The sequence below is a fragment of the Octopus sinensis genome, linkage group LG10 (assembly GCF_006345805.1).
Source record: "Octopus sinensis linkage group LG10, ASM634580v1, whole genome shotgun sequence".
In the NCBI taxonomy this organism is placed as follows: Eukaryota; Metazoa; Mollusca; class Cephalopoda; order Octopoda; family Octopodidae; genus Octopus; species Octopus sinensis.
Genome location: NC_043006.1, coordinates 16,692,057 through 16,710,664, shown reverse-complemented (window position 1 = coordinate 16,710,664; position 18,608 = coordinate 16,692,057). Strand labels below are relative to the sequence as shown.

General features: G+C 36.4%; 1 protein-coding gene across 13 annotated transcripts in view; it reads left to right on the top strand.

The window, feature by feature from the left end:
- LOC115216674 (serine/threonine-protein kinase 26) overlaps nucleotides 1-18,608 on the top strand; it is a 163,145-nt gene that overhangs the window by 8,666 nt on the left and 135,871 nt on the right. The window lies entirely within an intron of this gene.

Here is an 18,608-nt window from a genome sequence, read left to right as displayed (position 1 = left end):
TATCGACTCCGAAAGGATAAAAAGCAAAGTCGACCTCGGCGGAATTTGAACTCAGAACCTAAAGACAGACGAAATACCTATTTCTTTACTACTCACAAGGGGCTAAACACAGAGAGGGCAAACAAGGACAGGCACACGGATTAAGCCGACTATATCGACCCCAGTGCGTCACTGGTACTTAATTTATCGACTCCGAAAGGATAAAAGGCAAAGTCGATCACAGCGGAATTTGAACTCAGAACATAAAGACAGACGAAACACCGCTAAGCATTTCGCCTGGCGTGCTAACGTTTCTGCCAGCTCGCCGACTGTTACACTCACAATCATAAGATCTTGGTTTCGATTTCCAGACCGGGTGATGTATTATATAACGATAAACGTCGCCCTTTCCTAGCCTACCCAGGCTCATGGGCCCGGTTTTCCGGTTTCTGTGGCGTATGTGTTCCCCGCAGCTGAACGGGACGCCAGTCCATGACAGCGTTACTCAAGAAACAGGAAGAGAGAGTGAGAGAAGGTTGTGGCGAAAGACTACAAGAGGGGTCGCCACCACCCCCTGCCGGAGCCTCATGGTTTTTTTTAGGTATTTTTGCTCAATAAACACACACAACGCCCGGTCTGGGAATCGAAACCGCGATCCTCCGACCGCGAGTCCGCTGCCCTAACCACTGGGCCATTGTGCCTCCACTGATGTATTATATAGTCGAACAAAACACATTATTTTCCGTTGTTTCAGTTCCTGCAATAGCTGGGTGATTGACTCTGCGACGGACCAGCATCTCGTTCAGAAGGAGATGTTGCAATCCCAGTTAATTCTATGCCTTTGAAACTGGGATAAACTTCGACTTCACGACTCCTAGGGCCCCAAAAAAGTCTAAATCTATATAATCCGGTTTTACAAAGAATTTCTCTCAAGTTTTATTTATTCATTTCCGTCTTGAATTCTATAACTGTTACTGTTCTTATTTAAATCTTCCAAGATTTGTATTTTTCCATTTATTTCCAAGTCAGAATCGTACTTAATTCATTTCCTTCATGAAGCATTCATTACTCATTGAATTAATTAAGCGTGCTATACTGACGAGGAAAATACGACAGAAATAAATATATATGTCTCAGAATTACTAATACTAATGGAGCAGAAGAAAAGAACAGCCAAAATGTCACACAATAGGACTGAACCTCAAACCATGTTATTGGCTGGCAACCTTCTTACCTCATAGCTACGCCTGCATTTATAAAACTGGGTGTGACGGTATTAGATATTTTGTGTACGTCAATGATTATATAACACACACACACACACACACACACACACACACACATGATATGAATGTTTTTTTTCACATCTCTCGAAAAGTGCAGTCACCTTACAGTAGAAACGTCTCGAATTATATTAAAGAAATGAATATTCATGTTACACACTCATCATTGTTCGACCATGGTCGAGACAATGGAATTTACTATGTTACACCAGACTTCACGGTCCATCATAGCATTACGAAGGTCCTGTTGCTGGATGCCTGTATCCCTGGAGATTACATCAGGGTAGGAGAGTGTGCGCCCTCTGGTATCGCGAGCAGATGGCTTCCAGAGGAGAAGAGTAGAAATTACTTCATTTTCAGCTCTAGAACAATGTCCAGCAAACTGGACTCTTCTACCTTTCACAAGAGATGATACAGGTGGTAGTTTCCCATATATTTGTACTTAAGTTACACACTATCTATCGTTGTTAATGCGATTTTTAAAATAATTATTCAAATACGGCTAAAAATGCAATTGTTTTCTCTTTATGGGGTGATTAAATAGGTGAAAGCTATGGAATTACATTCGATATTTAATTTTCCGTTACGTGTGAAGAATGTTAATGTATGCATAGGATTGATGGGTGACTTGACCCATTCATTCTTCAGGAATAAAAGGGAATTTAAAATGAGAACTTGAGCCCAGACACATGAGACATAATAGATAATGATGAGATTTTCTGTCATCTGTGTGAATTCCACCAAGAATTCGGGTATAGGTTGTCGTGCACATGTGTGTGTGAGTGTGTGTGTGCGTGTGTGTATGTATGTATGTATGTATGTATGTATGTATGTATGTATGTATGTATGTATGTATGTAAGTACGTGAGTTGATGTGCGAAGGAAAATATGCTAATATATTCATACATAAGGCACTGGTCGGCCCAGGGCTATAGTAGAAGACTCTTGCTTGAGGTGCTGCACAGTGGACTGAACCTGAAACCTTGCAGTTGCGATTCCGCCTTCCTATATTTCTTTCTTCAATAAGGGTGTCTGACGGATGAGGCGGCGAGCTGGCAGAAACGTTAGGGCGCCGGGCGAAATGCTTAGCAGTATTTCGTCTGTCGCTACGTTCTGAGTTCAAATTCCGCCTAGGTCGACTTTGCTTTTCATCCTTTCGGGGTCGATTAAATAAGTACCAGTTTCGCACTGGGGTCGATATAATCGACTTAATCCATCTGTCTGTCCTTGTTTGTCCTCTCTATGTTTAGCCCCTTGTGGGCAATAAAGAAATATAAGGGTGTCTGACGGGTTTAAAAAGTTGGAAACTCTCAGCCTCCACTCCGGACAGGCTTCCCACTTAAAAGAAATATTATACCGAGCCAAAGAAACTTACTGAAAATATTGTGTTTCTGAGCATGTACTGTCTGAGTGTTTGAGTATATTATGCAATGTAAAGCCATGCATCTTATAATTTTGAGTCGCCGAGGAACCTCTACGTGGTTGCTAATCCTGCTAGAAATCGTAGCTGTATCTCCCTGAAATTACATCCTATCGTCTTTAATGAAGGAGATATTGGATTATGTAATTCACTGAATAAGATACAGTATACCAAGGAAAAAAAGGGGGAATTGGTTACAAATCGAATGCCTTTGATTATAGGTATGTTAAATATGGGTTGACAAGAGGTTAAGCAACAACTTCTAAAAGGTCATTTGTCGATATATTTGGATAAAGTAAAGCAATGAGCTTATTGCTGGTTAACATTCAGTTTAGGGTTTTAAAATCATGAAAGTAAATTGGCCGGAAGTGATGGCAATGAGATCTGTGTGACATAACTAATGTGTAGAACATAGGATATATTTTATATGAGATGAAAACAATCATATTTATGCTGGATATAGTTACGTTGGAACCTTGTATCTCAGCTGCTGTTTCTGAAACACAAGATATTAGTAGAAGGTACTATACAAAATCATAAAATTTCAGCTGTTCGCTTTATGAAATATTGGGATATCACTATCTTCACCTCTGGTCAATTTATGGCCATTTTTTAAACCACCAAACTGCATGTTAACCTTACAGCCGAAACAAGACAGCAAATAACGACAGACTTTAAACCAATCTAGTTGGATGCATTTCTCTTTTAAGTCGATAATTATAAATACCAGTTTTTGCCTCATTCAACTACTTTTTTTTTTTTTTTAAGAAAAAGAAAAACTGATCGTGTGTTTAAGAGAAAAAAATCTTTAATCGGATATTGGATTTGGAAGTAGAAAGTGATGTAAATGTTGCTAGCCGCGTTTGTGACCCGAAATGAAGTTGTTAGCCTCAAATCGATGTATGTAATTCGATGTAATTTGGTTATTTCAAGAATCATAGAACTTGCTTCGTTAAATCTAAAATGCATGGGCGTGATTTCCTTTATATAAATCATAGTATTAAAAAAATATCTCTAAGTAAATGCATCTCCAACTCGAAACAATGATTGAGCTACAATCATCCATATTCAAACACTAATCGATTTAAGTTTAGAAAGTCGCTATTCAACTTTTAATAGGATCAAAAATTAATGCTAGAAAATTATTAAAAGCGAAAAGAAATATTCAATTTCCTTTTCGATGTTTTTCTTTCTTTTTTTTTTCTTTTATTCTATTTAAAAAATCGCTGATATAAAGAAATAACTCGAAGAGAAAACAGAATAATTTTTAGAACTTCCGTCTCCGGTAAAGAGAAATAATAACAAGATTAATTCTGGCGATCGAGATAAAAAGATGGAATATTAAATAGCGCTATAAAGGGAAATAATTGAGAACTTGTCAAACGCCTGATGAGAAAAACCTGCTCTCTTTTCATTGGTTAAAAAAATCGGGCCATACCGAAGTGGGCGTGGTAAAGGAAAAAGATTTTTATTAACCCAATTCTTCTTTATTCTTTATTCACTCCCACCTTCGTCTTCACGTCTTGGGTTTTTTTATTCTTTACTCTTCAAACTCTCCCTCGCCTCTGTCTCTCCTTTTTTTTTTACTTCTGACGTCTTTCTTACATACAACTTTAAATAGCCTCGCTACATTAGTTTCTTTACGACTTTATATATATATTTTTTTTTTACAATATCTACAATATCTCTTTGTACGTACAATTAAATGTGTGAATATTTTTTTTTTACACATGGAAGTTCATCAAGCACGATTTCTCTGTCACGTCCAGCAACCATTTGAGACTTCATGACAAGCTTCATGAGAATTACATTACACACTCACACACACACACTTCTACGGTTATCGTCTATTATATCCTCCTTCATCTCCTCTTTCTTTCTCTCTTTCTCATTTTCCTTTCACACTCCGTCCTTTTCTCTCCTTTTCTCTCATCAACAATTTCTCCAATTTGAAACTCATTCTTTCTCTCTATCACTCAATCAGTCTTATCTTGTTTCTCTCTCTTACCGTCTCGTTTGCATTTTCTTCTTATTGTCTTAAATAACCGCTTCATTACTTTGCATTTCGAATAAGCCTCACTCATTCTCAACACCTTTAATATTAATATTTATATTTATATTTAACATTTAACCGATTTTTTCTTTTTAAGCGGAATTTTTTTCTTTCCCTCCAATTACTAATATTCCATTTTTATTTTTATTTTACGGATAAACAATCAAACCTTCCTCTACCCCTTTTGTTTTTTTTCTTTCCCACTTACCTTTCTCCTGTCACACTTATTTGTCTCCCAATATTTTTCTCATAACACCTCACTCTAATTGTTCTCTCTTTCTCTCTCTCTCTCTCTCTCACTATTTTATTTCAATTTCATCCCTTTTCTCATTCTCTCTCTCTCCCTCTCCCCCTCTCTCTCTCGGTCTCTTTCTCTCACCTTCATTATTTTTCTTATTTTTTTCTCATCCCTTTACTTCTTTTCTAATTTCTTAATGTCGCCCACTCCGACTCTCACTCTCCTTCCTCTTATACCTATATATATATATATATATATATATATATATATATATATATATTTATACATACATACATATATATATATATATATATTTCACTCTATCAAGCTCTTTTGCATTCATTAGTTCTCACTTTTACTCTTACTACTTCTATTTTCTTCTCTCTCGCTCTCTCTCTCATCAATTAAGTCTATCAGTCTTTCTCCCCTCTCTCTCTCTTTCTTTTACTCTCTCTTTAATGATCTTCCCTTCTCTTCCTTGTTTGTAATCTTTTTCACGTAAGACATAACTTCAACAATATGGTATCCTCACATATCTTTCTATACATTTTGTCAAAAAAAAAACACCGATCGATGATGACGTATATATAAATATGTACGTATGTGTGTACATACATACATATATGTATGTATGTGTATGTCTATACACACACACATACACGCATATACGTATACATATACATATACGTATATGTGTGTTTGTGTGTGTGCCAAGCTTTATTGTTACAAATTCTCATCGCCGCCCTCCTTCTTGTTTACTCTTTACTCTTTTACTTGTTTCAGTCATTTGACTGCGGCCATGCTGGAGCACCGCCTTTAGTCGAGCAAATCGACCCCGGGACTTATTCTTTGTAAGCCCAGTACTTATTCTATCGGTCTCTTTTGCCGAACCGCTAAGTGAAGGGGACGTAAACACACCAGCATCGGTTGTCAAGCAATGCTAGGGGGACAAACACAGACACACAAACATATACACACACACTTATATATACATATATACGACAGGCTTCTTTCAGTTTCCGTCTACCAAATCCACTCACAAGGCATTGGTCGGCCCGGGGCTATAGCAGAAGACACTTGCCCAAGATGCCACGCAGTGGGACTGAACCCGGAACCATGTGGTTGGTTAGCAAGCTACTTACCACACAGCCACTCCTGTTTATAACCTTTATTCATAGAAAGGTGTGTTGATGGCAATGTGATAAGGAAAATAGGTACACAGCCCGGGCTAAACGCTCCAGTCTTCAATGACTTTCTTCCGTCGTTGCGATCCCTGGGAGTTCATGCAAGTTTAATAACCTTTGACCTTCCTCCATGGACGTAATAAACGACTAAATGAAGAAGTAGTGTAGGTTCGATTCCTGCTTTTGCTGTTTCTTTTTTTTTTTGTTGTTTTTTTTTGTAACTTTTTCTTCGTACCTGTTATTTCCGGTTGAAGTCAATGGCCAAAGAAAGTGAAAGATTTCTTTAGGAAGACTGGCATTTGTGACACATCACATTACATTCAAATATAAAACTGACCACTAAATAAATGTGTGTTCTGTATGTGTGTGTGTGTCTGTCTGTCTGTCTGCCGCCGTGTGTGTGCGCGTGCATATGGGTATTATAGGTATGTATTATAAGCATGCGGTCATATATATATATATATATATATATATGTGTGTGTGTGTGTGTGTGTGTATATCTATTTGTATATATATGTTATATATAAATACACACACACACACACACACACACACACATATATATATATATATATATATATATATATATAACTCGAACATCTTATGCACACGCATGCATATATGCATATAAACAAACACCTCACACGCATGAATACGTATTTTATTCTTACAAGGAAGAGGTTGGTATGTATTTATGTATGTGCGTATATATATATGTATGTATATTTAAATATATCTATGTATGCGTATATATATATATATATATATAGTGTACACACGCACACACATACAGACACACACTTAAGCAATCGATCAAATCGACTCCAGAACCAAGTTAGACTGGTACTTCAATCCTTTATATTATCGATCCCGGGAAAGATGAAAGACAAAGTTGATTTGGGCGGAATTTTAATCAAAATGGAAAAGGTTGATAACTAAATATCACCGGACAGTTCTGTCCGACGCTCTACCAATCCATCGCCCTCAACACCATTATTTATACATTATTGATTTCTCTTATTTAGCCATAGGGCGCCCCCCCCCACTTATTTCTTACGTGTAAGTGGGTGCTGCTGCTGCTGATGATGATGATGGTGGTGGTGGTGAGAATATGACATTGTTATTATGTCTGTGTCTTTCCTAATGGCATTAATGATGTAAGTTAAGGGAGCAAGTATCGACTCACAATGGAAAAAAAGCTGTGACATTTATACTTTTTCACTGTTAGCGACATCAGTGAGGTGAAATAATTTCACACATTTTCTTACTTTATTTGGAATGTCAAGTATGGAGGAGAGATAGAGAGAGATAGAGAGAGATTGGCTGACTTTGTTTGTGTGGGGGGGGTTGTTAAGTTAATTAATTAAGCTCGCTTCGTTAAAAAACCAAGCGGTTTCAGGTTCAGTCCTACAACGAAGCACCCAATCTTCTGCAATAACCTTGATGTAACCCCGGGACGCCGGTCAATAAACCCTGTGAGTGAACGTGGTGGAAAAAAGAAGTGCGAAGCCCGTCGTTTATATATATATAATATATATATATATATATATATATATATATATATATATATATATATATATATATATATATATATATATATGTATATATATATATATATGTATATATATATATATGTGTGTGTGTGTGTGTGTGTGTGTGTGTGTGTGTGTGTGTGTCACCAATTTGAATACATAGAATTCAAATTACTGTTTGTTAAGAGAAGTGAAATTAGGTGGCCGAATGGTTTATGAGGTTCGCTTCACAGCCTCGAAGTTCCAGGTCCGATCTCACTGTTTCGCACCTTGGGCAAATGTCATTTCTTGTCTAGCTTTCAGGGTGACCTTGTTAGCGAAAATGTGTAGACGGGAAACTGCGTCTAATTCAAAAGTTAGCCTTGTCATACATACAGTCTGTTTGAGAATTACCTTAAAGGTACACTGTCTGTGGAATACTCAGCCATTTTGCACATTAATTCAGGAGCAGATATTCCAATTTGATCGAACGACGGAACCTTCATTGCCAGACGAAGATAGCCTCTCTCAAGAGGTTGGAAGATTAATTCCCTCTCTGTACTGGAATACTAGTTTGTCTCATGTAGCTAGCTTTTCCTGACTTGTAGGGACACGACACCTCGTTATGAAACCATAATATACTATGAAGTATATTAAATGATTTTATAAGCCAATACCGTGTACTACTGTGTTAGCAGTGCTCTTAAATCACGCCAAAATTTGAACTCGTATTTATGACGTGTATATTTCTCTCTGTGCCTCTGCCTGTCTCTCCCTCTCTCTCTCTCTCTCTCTCTCTCTCTCTCTCTCTCTCTGCCCTTCCCTCTCCATACGAGGGTCTCGTCTCGTCTCGTCTCGGCCGATCGGTAGCACAACCAGGTCAGGGATTTCTGGAAGTTGTCCTGATTTTGGCTTACGGAGTTCTAGTATTTATAACTAGACAAAACTGGTTAGAAAAATAGGTATATTGCAGAGAACAATAGATTTGGGGTCGTTGGGGGTCGACCTGTTATCTCGAATCTAACTTTTCATGGCCTAGAAGAGGTTAGAAGGGTCAAGTGGCAAAGTCATAAACCGGCTTGGCAAAGCTATATGTTAAATGTAACTGCTGCCACTAGTGTTTGTCTGTGAGAAAAATGCTGCTGAAATATTACGGGACATTTGCTGATTCAAATTCAAGTTCGAATCTACCCTATGCCTAAATGAAGTCACTACAAAAGAATTATTGTTTTCAATTCAAGAATTTTTAAAATCAGTTATACCTTATAACTTCATAATTTTTAGAAATTTACATGATAGAGGTCGATAAGTTATCAACGATACCATGAAGAGGGTCATTAATATCAGAAATTAGTCGACTCCTTTTAACTTCTGTGCTACAGCGTCTGTTAAAAAGGATGGAATATAAAGGGCGGCGTGTTGGCAGAATCGTTAGCACGCCGGGCGAAATGCTTTGCGGTATTTCGTCTGCTGCTACGTTCTAAGTTCAAATTCCGCCGAGGTCGACTTTGCCTTTCATCCTTTCGGGGTCGATTAAATAAGTATCAGTTACGCACTGGGGTCAATATAATCGACTTAATCCGTTTGTCTGTCCTTGTTTGTCGCCCTCTGTGTGTAGCCCCTTGTGGGCAGTAAAGAAATAGGCTGGAATATATATATAAATAAACAAATTTACATATGAATAGCTAGTTTACAGTAGTTGAGTATAGGTATAGCTATAGCCAACATCAGACTAATAAAATTAGCGCGGATATACCTAAATATATAACAAAACACCTGCAGATATATGTACGCCAAAGTAACGAGCCGTTGGTAGTTCTATATATTTACTTTTGTTACTGCGTTTCCACAAATCAATGTCATAACAGTACACTAGAAGTTAGCTGGCATTCCACGGCAAACATTTGAGTTTAATGTCTGAGGTCAGCTCTATTCTGCGAGAAGGGTGGTTGTCTGTTTTATGGCCGTCTATTTCATGGTCGTGTTTCCACGCGCTTACGTTGCTAATTTTTTATGTATGAGTGTTGACGCTACGAATTTGAAGCCTTTCTTACAAACACACACACACACACAGATGTATATATTCATATACATATAACTATATAATATATATGAATATAGGCGTATCTGTGTGTGCGTATATATATATATATATATATATATATATATATATATACTTTATTTAAAGCAGCAGAAAATTCAACAAAATCTGTTACTCTGAGTTTCTCGTTGTCGTTCATCAGACAGTTTTTGCTATATATATATATATATATATATAATATATATATATATATATATATATATTATATATATATAATATATACAGTTAGAATGAATTACATAATCATGTATATTACATAATGTATGTATGCATGTATCAATGATGTAGATATATGTGTTTTTGTATAATATATATATATATATTATATATATATATATATATATATACATGTATATGGCTAGATGAATGTGTGTGTGCGCGCGCGTTGTGTGTGTGTGTGTGTGTGTGTGTATTCAAATAGGTACAAAGGCTGTCAAGTAGCTAGATAAGTTTGTTAGATAAATAGGCAAGTACGAAGGGGAGTAGGCAACAAAGTGGAGAAAAAAGGTGGATAGGTATGTCGGGTTGGGTTAGGGAAGGCCTTGGTAGCTGGGTGCAGAATGTATACTGTCTGTACACGACAGCGACTTCCTTATATCGTCTCTAAGGTTCATAGAACGACGTCTCAATAAAATGCATGTTTACGCATGCATGTATAAATCTTGTTTTACATGTATGCATATGTAGTCATACAGATACCACAATGCAATATTACATGTACGTGCATATATACATGCGTGTAAGCACTGGCTATCTGGATATGTGCATATATAAAACGCACACGTACACATAAATATATATGTGTTTGTTCATTTATATATGTATGTATGTATATATGCACACACATAAAGTGTCATCATACACATCCATTACATTATTGCAAGTTTAGCCCACTTATAAATCTATTTAGCCCACTTATAAATCTATTATCTATCTATCTATCTATCTATCTATCTATCTATCTATCTATCTATCTATCTATCTATCTATCTATCTATCTATCTATCTATCTATCTATCTATCTATCTATCTATCTATATATATATATATATATATATATATATATATATATATATATATATAATATATATATATATAATGGGACAAGTTGCAAAACATCCACGGACGGGTCATTCGAAACCTTTAATCTTCAGTCAAGAACCGGATCATCCTCGCAATTTCGGTTGATTAACCTTGAGATTGCTCCAATCTGGCCAGCCCCAAGGAAAAACTATATATATATATATATATGCACAGTCTAGGTAATTCACAATTCTAAAAGTCCCTTAGAGCGGTCATCACTTGGGTCTTCTCATTTTGTCAGTGACCAGCTTGAATTTTGCCAAAAAAAAATATATATATACATATTCCAAATAAATCATACATACATACACTCATGCATAAATGCATACATGTATACATACATGCAATCAAACATACACGCATAGAAGTATGCACAGAGGCATGCATACATACACGGATACATATATATATATATATATATATATATATATATATTTATACGCATCGATTCATACAAACATGCATACATGCATGCAGACATACACACATATACATACGCGTATACATGCATGCACACATACAGCAATTTACATACACAGATATAACAATAACAGAAAAACAAAACAAAGACGATGTCTGACGTAGGAACAAGAGAAGCTTTGTGTATAAATGAATGTCTTTACAAACAGGTATTACGTAAGAGCGTCGGTGGGAAACATCCGGTATTGAAAGGGAGCTGACGAAAGAAAGATATTTAGCAAGAAATTTATTTGAAATAAGTCAACAATCGACTGAGAATAAGGGGGCCAATCAATGACGGTCTCAGAGGTTTCTTTTGGAAGAAGAATATAAATTCATTCCGGAGAAAAATTTGGAATGAAAACAAAGGGAGTTTAACAAGGGTGCAATGTGATGATGAAATATCCAAAAGAAATAGTGTCCTTGCGTGCAAATAGCATAGTAGCCCTGGTTTATTGATGTTACCAATGGTAACATCACTGAGACTGTGACAGGAAAAATTTAAGATAGGAAAATATGAGAAAGAAACTTTATTGTTGGCTACTGGAATCTAACAAAAAGGCCCAACAAGCTTTCGATGGGCTATGAGGAGGCGTGGGGTATGTAGAATGGGTGAACCGCACACAGTGGCCCACTTTATATAGGTGAGTTTCTTTTAGTCAAAGGTATGTTAGGATTAGGGTTTAACGAGGCCAATATGTCTCCCGTGGAGGTGCGTGGCTTAGTGGTTAGGGTGTTGTATTCATGATCGTAAGGTTGTGGTTTCGATTCCTGGAACGGGCGATGCGTTATGTTCTTGAGCAAAACACTTCATTTTACGTTGCTCCACTCCTCTCAGCTGGCAAAAATGAGCAATCCTGCGACGGATTGGTGTCCCGTCCAGGTGGGAAATTTCTACGCCACTGAAACTGGGATACCGGCCCTTACGAGCCTGGCAATGCTCGAGAAGGAATATATTTTTATATAATAAGTCTCCCGTTCAGGGCGGTGAAAAGCTACTCTATACCCATTGTCAATGGGGATGATAAATATACAAAGTTGGTAGATCTTAGATTGGTTGGGTTTTACAGTAGTTAGGCCCCTCTTATTTCTTTTCTGAACTTCAAACACATCTGTAGGGAGCTTTTGAACAAAGATTTTCAAATCTCTAAATTAGACCTATGAAGCCATAATGCATATGTTGTCACAAAACTTCGAAGTTTCAGTAACACAGATAACAAGAGGAGAGTATCTTGGGCCTACGGCGGACATGATAGCACTCAAGTTCAAGAGTAGTAGTAGTAGTAGTAGTAGTAGTAGTAGTAGTAGTAGTAGTAGTAGTAGTAACAGCAGCAGTGGTAGTGGTTTTGGTGTTGGAGGTGGTGGTGGTAGTGGTGGTAGTAGCAGCAGCAGTGGTAGTAGTAGTAGTAGTAGTAGTAGTAGTAGTAGTAGTAGTAGTAACAGCAGCAGTGGTAGTGGTGTGTGTTGGAGGTGGGGTGGGAGTGGTGGTAGTAGCAGCAGCAGTGCGTAGTAGTGTAGTAGTAGTAGCTAGTAGTAGTAGTAACAGCAGCAGTGGTAGTGGTTTGGTGTTGGAGGTGGTGTGGTGGTGGTGGTGGTAGTAGCAGCAGCAGTGGTAGTAGTAGTAGTAGTAGTAGTAGTAGTGAATTTTTTTTTGTTTTATTTATTAGTTTATTTTTGTTCCCGTTTTGCACTGCATTTAATATTTTACTTAGGTAGATGCGAGAGAATGGGAAGTTTCAATGCAATTGGGAATCGGATTACGGAGAAGAAGAAAGAAAGTGAAGATTGTTTTTTCTGTATTATCTCTGATGTCTGGTATTGACGTCAAAAGGTCTTGAAGTAGGAAAAGGCGCGCGCGCGCGAACAAACACATCGTTGAAATACATATATGTAATACGTACATACATACTTACACACGCACCCCATACATATGCGCATATGAATATATATATATATATATATATATATATGCATTTATATATGCATATATATATGCATATATATGCACATATATATATATATGTATATATATGCATATATATGCACATATATATGTATATATATGCATATATATGCACATATATATATATGTATGTATGTGTGTATACATATATATATGTATACATATATATATGCAAATATATATACATATATATGCACATACATACATACATTTATATCTATAGATGTATGTATATATACATAGATATACATATATTTATGCATATATTCACACACACACACACATATATATATATATATATATACACACTTATATGTATTTACTATAAATATATACGTGTGTGTATATATATGCAAGCATAGACATGCTTAGAAACATTCCCTCTAATCCTATCAGTTTATGTATATATATTATATATATATTATATATATATATATATTATATATATATATTATATATGCATACATGCATACATACATCATATAAAACAACCATGCACTAACAAATACCCATATCTTGAAAAAAAAATCAAACCAGGAATACATAAATTCATCACATATAGTGATATGAATGCAAATATGTGTATAGTTTCAACAACGTTTGTATATAAATAAGACATACGTGCATATTTATATACCCACCTGCCTACCTACCTACCTACTTACATATAAATATATATATATATATATATATGTGTGTGTGTGTGTGTGGTGTGTGTGTGTGTGTGTGTGTATATGCATGTGTATGTATGACTGTGTATACGTATGTAGATATATATATGTATGTGTGTGTGTGTGTTATTGAATGCGTCACAATATTTGTCTATGTATACAATAAGTAAGCATTTACGCAAATTCAAACACACACACACACACACACAGACACGAACACACACACACAGAGGCAGATGCTCACATCGAATGCATGGTCTTCTATTCAAAGAAGAGAACACAAAAGATATTGAAGGAGATCCGTCTTCATGCTGCCTTTTTTTCTTGTAGACATTTCTATAGTGAATCTTCTCATATTCGTCAAAATACATTTGCCGTATAATTGCAAGGCGAAAAGAACACTCAAGTACCACACTCCGGTACTTTATAGAATTGCATGTGCTGATTTAGCACTTCAAAGCATGTCATGGTGTTTTGGATTTAGCGATCCTGGAAAACATTCACCTCAGAGAACGAACAAGTAAATGATTCGTTTTGTTATGCATTCTTGGACTCTCTGTCTATCTATCTGTCTCTCTCTTCTTGTTGATCTTGTTGTTGTTGTTGTTCTTCTTCTTCTTCTTCTTCTCCTCCTCCTCCTCCTTCACCTCCTCCCCCTCTTCTTCGTACGTACGTATGTATGTAGTATGTATGTATGGATGTATGTATGTATATATATAGATATTATTATATCATATATATATATATATATATATATATATATATATTATATTATATATATACATATTATACATATATATAAAGATGCATAGACAAAATTAGAAAAACGTATTATTGTTTTTATCGTTGTTGTTGCAGGTATTTGATAGAGGAATCTCTTGTGGAAATACTGCTTCATTTCTTTTCTGATTTCAGTCAGGCAGATAGGTAGTGTCTATAACACTTTTCAAAGCCTCCGTGAGCAGGCACACAATACCAGGTTGTGCTGTCAAACTGAGTGACGGATTCAGTTTACTACCCAAGTAGTGGGTCATTCAGTTGAAATACAGTAGCGTTGTTTCAATAAATTTTGGAAATTATGAAGAATTTAGAAAGATGTTTTGACAATATTTAAGCTGGTGTTTGGAGCATAAATTAACATGAAATTTTGATAGGACCTTTTAATTTAGATCATTTTAAACTTGAAATTAGCATCCTAGAGCCTGGGTGCTGTCTCAGGTGGGTTGGTATCAAAGGCATTAATGAAACGATAGAATGGTTTCGTATCCATAACTTTTTTTTTTCACTTTGATGCAGGACAAGTTTAAAAGCTAGGAAGCCATCTTAATTTTATCAAACACAGTAAACAATCCACTCCATTTTCAATCTCCGAAAATCGACCCTAAGAGAAAATTGCACTATACTGGCCATAATTTTAGATTCTTAATCGCAGCTAATACAATAAATGAACGGTTCAATCATTTAAGAGAAGGGTTTACTAGTGATAAGATCTAGTTTTGTCAGTCGAAAGTGTTATTGACTCTATCATGCTTATCTGTTTGGATTAGAATCACAACCACTTACTAACACCATTGCCATCTTGACGATAAAGCTGTGATCTGAATCTGGTTTCACCTCCATTTAATCAAATTATATCTATTTTAACCTGTCTATATTTTAGTGAGCAGCGGCGAATCACTGCCTATTTTCAGCTGACCGACTTTTTTGTCTTCATTTCTCTTTCCCGATTCTGCTGCTATTTACATCATGTGTCACAATGCTGATGTTAAAAACACCGGATATCTATTTAGGTGAGAAAGAGCAACATCACATACACACACCACACACACACACACACACACACACACACACACACACACACAGAAAGAGAGAGAGAGAGGCAGCGAAAACGGTGGGGATGGAATTATAAAATCTATTTGACCAGGAAGATCAGCATAGTTATTTTTTACATGACCGGTTTTTTTCGGGGTGTGTGTATGTATGTATGTATGTATGTATGTATGTATGTATGTATGTATGTATGTATGTATGTATGTACACGCGCGCATATACACGGATGGATGTATATACAGTTATACACACACACATATGTATATGCATACGTAATATATATGTATATGTAGATGAGTATGTACATATAGTAGATATAAACATATATATGTATATGTGTAGGTATATATATATATATATATATATATATATATATATGTGTGTGTGTGTGTGTGTGTGTGTGTGTGTGTGTGTGTGTATGTGTATACGTATGTGTATGTGTGCATCCATGTACACACACAAACACACATATATATACATACATATGTATGTATGTATATATATATTGCTTATCCATTCATACATACCGTGTGCAACACATACTTCTAAAGTTTACCTGAGAGAACAATCAAAACAAAATAACAAAACAGTTAAGAGGAATAATTCGTCCATTGTTCCAGACAAGCTAAAAGTGACAGAGTGTTACATTGTTAGTGGCGTAATTTCACATACGTATAATATCGATACAGATTTTTGCAAGTTCAACTGCAAAAGCAAACTCGGTTTTATTTGTCTTGTATGAACTTATTAGTTATTTACCTGCAATTTTGTACGATTCGCCCATGTTCGTACCACGGCGACCAATCCCATTGCCTTCTTGTGATGTGAACGTGATACACAAGAAACTTGCTACGTTGCTTTTCTTTGCTTGGGTGTTATCTGAATATACTAGTAGTAGTAGTAGTAATAATAATAATAATAATAATAATATAATAATAATAATAATAATAATAATAATAATGATGATGATTAATTCTGGTTTATTGGCCACAAGGCCTAACATAAATCAAAACACATGTAGGGACAAACACAGGACGAAAAGTACAAAGGGTTTTGTGAAAAAGAAAGGTCCGTGTAAACATAAACCGTTCTACTATAGGCACAGGGCCTGAAATTTTTGGAGATGGGGTTAGTTGACTACGTGAAGCCTAGTACTCAACTGGTATTTATTTCATCGACCCTAAGGCGGCGAGCTGGCAGAAACGTTAGCACGCCGGGTGAAATGCGTAGCCGTATTTCGTCTGCCGTTACATCCTGAGTTCAAATTCCGCCGAGGTCGACTTTGCCTTTCATCCTTGCGGGGTCGATAAATTAAGTACCAGTTACGCACTGGGGTCGATATAATCGACTTAATCCGTTTGTCTGTCCTTGTTTATACTCCTCTGTGTTTGGCCCCTGGTGGGTAGTAAAGAAATAGGTATCTATTTCATCGACCCCGAAAGAAAGCAAGGCGAAGTCAACCTTGGCGTTGTTGTGCCGTTATTTTGAGCAGTTGATTTAGCTATCATGTTGTTCTAAGTTCGATCCTACTGCGCAGTATCTTGAGCAAATGTTTTCTGGCTATAAGATTGAGTTCACTAATGACTAGTTTCAAGTGGATTTTGAAAAAGTCGATGAGGGCTCCGCCTGAAGAGGAAATTTTCTGTCATCAGTCCTTTCAGCCTCGTCCACAACATTACCTCTTTCGCTATAGCCACTAGGCAGTGGAAAGCTTCCTTTTCCTCCCGGTCAAGAGAAGGCGGCGGGGCGATCTTCACAATGGATTCGGCTGATAACCGAATCCGTCCTACACGTGACAACAGCTGTTCGAGAAAGCTCCACATGTCAGTAATGCATAATGATAGATATTCAAACTTTCTTTATCGGTGCATCTCCACCTGTCGTAGCGATAGTTTTTCATTTTTCTTATCTGTTGTGTTGCTAGGGGACTGAAGCAGGAATGTTTGCTAACATACCCTGATCATAGCACAAACTCACCGTTTATCAGTAACCAAGTTATGGTATTATTTACTCGGGCATTATCACTATTGATTTTGATTTTTATAAGCCAACGAGGATACCTCTGCGTGATAACACGACCCGCTATAAAAAAAAAACCCATATCTCTCCCTCTCTCTTTCTTTCTCTCTCTCTTTCTCTCTTTCTATCTCTTCCCACTCTTCCCCTCTCTCTCATCACTTTATCTTGTTCCACCGGCTCCAAAAGTAGGAAAAGGATGATACACTAGATTATTAATTAAGTCTTAAATACACGAAACCTTGAAGAAAAAGACGGATAATCACAGCTTTCGTTATTGGTCTAGTCGATTATGGCTGGCTTGTTGCTAAACAAGAACAACATCAGTATTGATTTTGTTTGCTTGACATGATGTTAGCTTTGTAAAAGGAGCATGTAGTCAATTGATTCTACCTGACTATATTACTGGTATTGTCGTATCGATCACAGAGGGCAAAATTAGGTTCCGTTGGATTTCGAACACAGGCTTCTGGGATCTTTTCACTTTGACCGGCAGATTTTTAAAATAATTTCTTTGTAACTAAACACTTTTAAACTTCGTATACTGGTAGTGTGTTACATAAAACATCTTTTTCTCTTGGCTTTCTTGAGAAAATTCTGTGGTTTGTAAGCTATTTGTTGTTTAATTTCTCGCAACTCATTTCCACACCTGAGTGAACTGGAGCAACATGAAATAAAGTATCTTGCTCAAGAACACAACACGCAGCCCGGGATTCAAACTCACAACCTCACGATCGTAAGCTCGACGCTCTAACCACTGAGCCATGCGCCTTCACATATATGTATATATATATATATATATATATATATATATATA